A 5,724-nucleotide genomic window follows, 5' to 3' on the forward strand; every position below is an offset into this window, starting at 1 on the left:
CTTGAAAAAATTCATCCTGAATGAGGTAATTCAAACCCAGAAAGACAAATATGGTATATACTTACTTATTGGTAGCTATTAACTGTTAAGTAAATGATAATCACGTTAGAATCCACACACCCAGAAAGCCTAGGTAACGAGGAGCGCTCTAAGGGGGACACATGGATCACCTTGAAAAGAGGAAATAAAATAAATTTTGCAGGTGGACTGGGGACAGATGGGGATGGGAAAAGGGGGGATGAGGAGGGGAGATGAAGAAAGAGAGAGTATTGGGTGGGATGACTAGAACTGGAGGGCATTGGGGGTGGAATCCTAGTGCAGTGGAGCTTCCCCAGAATCTACAGGAGTGACCCTAACAAGGACTCCTAATAACAGGATTTGGAGCCTGAAGCAGCCATCCTCTGTACCAGGCAAGGCTTACAGAGGTGGGACTGGGACACCAACCAAACCCTAAAACTTTAGACCTACAAACTATCCCACCTTCAAGATATCCTAGGACAATGGAGGCACAGAACTTGTGAGGGGATCTAGCCAATGACTTATCTAACTTGAGGCCCACACCACGAGAGGGAGCCCATACCTGGTCTGGATGACCAGGAATTGGAAGCTGCATAGTCCAGAGATATATGATAGGAAAAAAATCAATAAAATGATTCTTAATGATACCTTTATATAGTCATAGAATGGTGTCTAACCCAATCATCATCAAAAAGGCTTCCTCTCACAGATGATGAGAGCAGATGCAGAGATTAACAGCCAAACCTTAGGTAGATGGAGAGTCCAAATTGGAGATCTTAATCTCCATCAGGTCCCTCCTCTTGGTGCTCAGGGAACCCCATGGAAAAGAGAGAAGAAATGTTGAAGCCACAGAGATGGAAGATATCAGGAGGATATCATGAAGTGGCAATCGTGGAGCCTGCATGGTTCTGTGCTAGGTCCTCTACATATATGTTATGGTTGTTAGCCTGGCGTTTTTGTAGGACTCCTACCTAGTCGGGGTATCTCTGATTCTTTCAGAGTGGGAAGAGGGGAGGAGTGGTGGAATGGGAAACTACTGTTGGGATGTATTGAAAATAAAATAATATTTTTAAAGTGAAATCTATCTCTTGACCTCTTGAAATTGGAGCTTGCTCAATTGACTTGCTTTGACTATAGGACAATAGCAAAGATGATGTGAGCTGAAGATTGAAATGTACTGACATATTGGAGTTTGCTCTTTATCAGTGCTCTTGGGAGCCTCAAACATACAAACAGTGGAACCAGTACGAAGATTCAATGGGTAAAGATGCTTGCTATCAAAACCGACAATCTACACACTTGATCCCCTGGACCACATAAAGATGAAAGGAAAAAACTGACTCCTGCAAATTGTTCCATGAACTTCCCAGGCACACACACACACACATACACACACAAATATACACACATGGAGTGCTTAAAAACACATGTGAAAAAAACTAAGTCAGCCTACTAAATTTTAAGATTTGCCCAAGTCATCTCAGTTATCTCAACTAACATCAAATATAAGGAATGAAATATATGCTTTGCTGGCCTAGACTACTATAACTCACGTAAGTGAGAGGCATAATGAAACTGGAGATAGTTATGGATTTTATTAAATATAGACCATCCTGTAGTTTAATCAATTAAATAGTAAAGTATATTTTGTATAGATATTATTGGTAAAAAACAACAAATTTACCAGTACACACTCACTCACACATACACACATGCACACTCACACGCACACAACACGCACACCTGTTCATTTGACCTAAATCACAGGAAAAAACTAATTAAAACAAAATTAGAAGTTGAAATCAATACAGAAATACAATAATAATAAATAAAATATTTTAAAAGTTATGAAGAAACAACTTTATGAATTCAAGCGCTCCATAAAGCATATTTAAACCTTGCTCTACAGCTGAGGAAACGAGGATGGAAAGGTGAATGGCTTTCTTGTGTTTTACAAGCCTTACACCAACTCTTAAAAAAAAAGTTCCACTTCACTGTGAATGCTTCTTGATTCTAACCCCCAATCATATGGCAATTTCAGAACCTTGGAGAAATTGAGTTTAGGAATTTAAATCAAAAAAACAGCCTGACACTTAGTAAGAGTTCAACATATGAAAATCACAAAGAACTAAATGATGTAATGAGCTCACAGCTAGTCCAAGGAGCTCTCTGTAAACATGGGCTCAATTCCAAAATTGCACCCTATGCTCTTCCTCTGAAATCCAGCAAAAAAAAAAAAAAAAAAAACTAAAGTAGACACAATTTTGGAAGTGGGGAGGATAGATGCATTCTTATTGGCAATCAGAGATAAAAAGAACTTTGTTAAAGCCTTAGATTTCTTTTCTGTGCCAAGCACTCCTAATGGGAAAAAATGGGCACAGCTGAGATGAAAATCCTCTAGAATTATGCATTCAGTTTATTGCTATAAACCAACCACCTCAAAACTCAGTGACTTAAAACAACAACAATTTATCACTTCATGCAAGTCTATACATTGGCTATGTAGTTCTGCTGCCAGTCTCTATAGGACTGATATTGGACCAGCTGCACAGCTATGGACTGGTTCAGCCAGAACCAATAATAATAATAATAATAATAATAATAATAATAATAAGAAGAAGAAGAAGAAGAAGAAGATAAGGTGTGCACTTTTAATCCCACCACTCAGGAAGCACAGGCAGGCAAATCTATAAATACATACAAGGCCGGCCTGGGCTACATACCAAGTTCCAGGAAGCCAGATCTACATAGTTAGAGCCATCTCAAAAAACAAACAAATAAACAAAACGAGAAAGAATCAGATAGGAAATTATAGCTATAGGCTAATGAAACTCATTAAGCCATTGTTTATAGCATTTGCCAAAATATGCAAAATAAAAGACATATATATTTCCACTTAATGACATAGAAAAAGGATACTGTTAAAGAAAACAGTAGGTTTATAAAACTGTATAAGTAGTATATATATATATATATATTGTATATGTTTGCACATTATATACCCTCTCTGGGTTTTTAGAAGGTTTTTAAACTTTTATAAATTCTGTATTTCAGTTTCCATATTACTTTTCGTATAATCATGTATCACACTTTTCTAATCATGTAGAACGTCAATAGCCTCATCTCTAGAAGTTTAGAGAACTGAAACTCTTCTTATATAACACGATTCCTTCAAAGAAAATCTTAGCAAAGAGACTTTTTGTTCCCTATCTCAGTAAACACATAACTGAGTTTGATAGAAATCTGGGGAGCACATTAACTGTCACACAGCAAGGGCTGCTTGCTAGTCTGATCATTGGGTCGTGACCCCATGACCTCTAATACCATATCTCCTACTCGGTCTGCCTTCTAATCACCAGTCATCTGAGAGCTGAAAATAAACATAGATATGACAAATCACAGCTGCCCAGAGCTCATCAGCCAATCCAATTCAGGAGATAAAATCAGCCCAGTAATATATACTTTAAAATGGGTTTGGAGGGAGACAATGAGAGCCCAAGCAAATTCACTTCATAAGTACAGGCAATTAGCAGTCACCACATTGCAGGCCTTCTTAAGCAAAGATGTCACATGCTTCGAGCCAGGGACAGGGAGAAGCTGCAGAATCTCTTCACCTGCTGACTGATGAAAATGACTGGCGCTGGGGCGCCAGCTGAAAAATCAATTATTCACATCTACGAGGCAGCTGCCCCCTACACAGCAAGCAGCAGCAGGTCGCAGGAAGGGGAGATTGTTGTGGTTTGTTGTTAACATGCACAGTCTATTTCTCTGGACTTGGAGCTCAACAACAGCAAAATCAATAGGCTGCTCCAAACCAAAAGGAAAAAAAAAAAAAGATTGAGCACCACCTAACAATGCTGCTGCGGTGTACTAATGGCAAGCCGTCCTTATCTTACCACAGCTCTCTTCCATATTAGATGCCTAGTGTATCTCCTAATGCAATAAGAATCCAGAGGTTTGGGACATTCCTAATTACTAGAAAACTTCAACTAAAAAATAATAATGTAATATAATCAACTCATTAGCTGTTTTTCGTTATTTCATTTCATCCACGTCCTCTCAGTGTCTTATGTCCTGTTAGCTCAAAAAGCCTGTTTATATATGTATGGCTGCCTTTTTAAACAAACATGATAAGATTAAAATACTCCTAAAACACATGATCAAAGACATACAAATCTTCTTTGATCAGATTATTTATGTTTGGAGTGTATTTCAGAAAAACAATGTTTATTTGTAGGGTTCTAATGTCTGCTGATACTTACAAATGAAACACCTAATATTATTCCCTTCTGGGAAAACGTTGGGATGCAAAATAGTACAAACATTTTATAAAACCATTTGGCAGTTTCTCATAGGTATAACCTCACCATTGGCATCCCGCTTCCAGATGAAATGAAAATTAATGTTCACCCAAAAACCTGAGCATGGCTGATGACAGTAGCTTTATTCATAATATCTCCAAAGTGTAGATAACTAAATTTCCCCTTGCTGGTGAATGGGAGAATGGATAAAATATTGTGCATAAGAAAATTGGCCAGAAATAACTAAAAAAAAAGCTCCTGATACAAACAAATGGATGGATGCATCTATATATTAGACCAGCGGTTCTAATATAGGGGTTGTGACACCTTTGGCAAATCTCTATCTCCAAATTTATTTACATTATAATTAGTAACAATAGCAAAATTACATTTATGAAGTAGAAACAAAAATAATTTTATGGTTGGGAGTCACCACATCATGAGGAACTATATTAAAGTGAAAAGTTGAGAACCACTGTACTAGCCTAAGAGACAAAGGGTAGACTGAAAAGATATATACTGTAGGATTCCATTTACATAACATTCTTGCCAAGTCAAAATTATAATAACAGAAAAGAGACTATTGCTTAACAGGCAGTGTAGGCTTGGGGGGAGAGGAGGTAGAGCACAAATGGGCAGCTGGCTGAAAATATTTAAAACAAATAACACACAGGGCAGGAAACCCTGACTGCTCTTCGGACTGGAGAGGGAGGGGGAGAGGAGTGGGGGGATGGGGGGGAAATGGGAGGAGGGGAGGAGGTGGAAATTCTTAATAAATAAATTTAAAAAAGAAAAAAAAACAAATAACACTTTTGTCTTTTATTGTGGTGGAAGCTTTTGAATAGTGTGTTTGTGAAACTCCACAGAGATAGAACCTAGCAAAACAAATTTTACTATATGTAAAATATACTTCAGTTTTCTTAATTGGAAAAAAAAACCTAAGGTAGGTAAAAGAACTCCAGGAATGCTCGCTTTGGCAGCAGCATATACTAAAATTGGAAAGTTTATACAGATTAACACGGTCCTTGTGTAAGCATGACATGCAAATTCATGAATCTTTTTATGTTTTTAAAAGGAACTCAAGGAATCCATCTACAACACTAAAGCACTTTATTGCTCATCCCAGTACATTTAGCTTGTGTTTCGTCTTTACTTAGCCTCGTTCTCCCTGTCACATCTGCAGCTGGAGCAGACAGGACTCTCCAGAACGTATTTCTTTTTGCAGAACCTGATTGCTGTGGGCAGAACCTCCAGCTAGGACCTACAGAAAAAATCTAAGGGCTGCCAGAATTTCTTAGAACCAGATAACCAATGTAGTCTTTGAATGGTTAGGTGGCCAGAAATCCTCATGCTACTTGACAATTTAAAGATGGCTAGAGTTAAAAAACAACCAGATTACCAATGT

At 37.9% G+C, this 5,724-nt stretch overlaps 1 non-coding gene across 1 annotated transcript; it reads left to right on the forward strand.

Moving 5' to 3' along the window:
* The first annotated feature begins 5,285 nt into the window (after nucleotides 1-5,285).
* Nucleotides 5,286-5,389, forward strand: LOC121439063. The gene has a single exon (XR_005973147.1). It is a non-coding gene; the product is annotated as a U6 spliceosomal RNA (small nuclear RNA).
* The last annotated feature ends 335 nt before the right edge of the window (nucleotides 5,390-5,724 follow it).

Source organism: Microtus oregoni, unplaced genomic scaffold (genome assembly GCF_018167655.1).
Source record: "Microtus oregoni isolate MIOR12 unplaced genomic scaffold, Mior012 000059F_ref0000304, whole genome shotgun sequence".
Classification (NCBI taxonomy): domain Eukaryota; kingdom Metazoa; phylum Chordata; class Mammalia; order Rodentia; family Cricetidae; genus Microtus; species Microtus oregoni.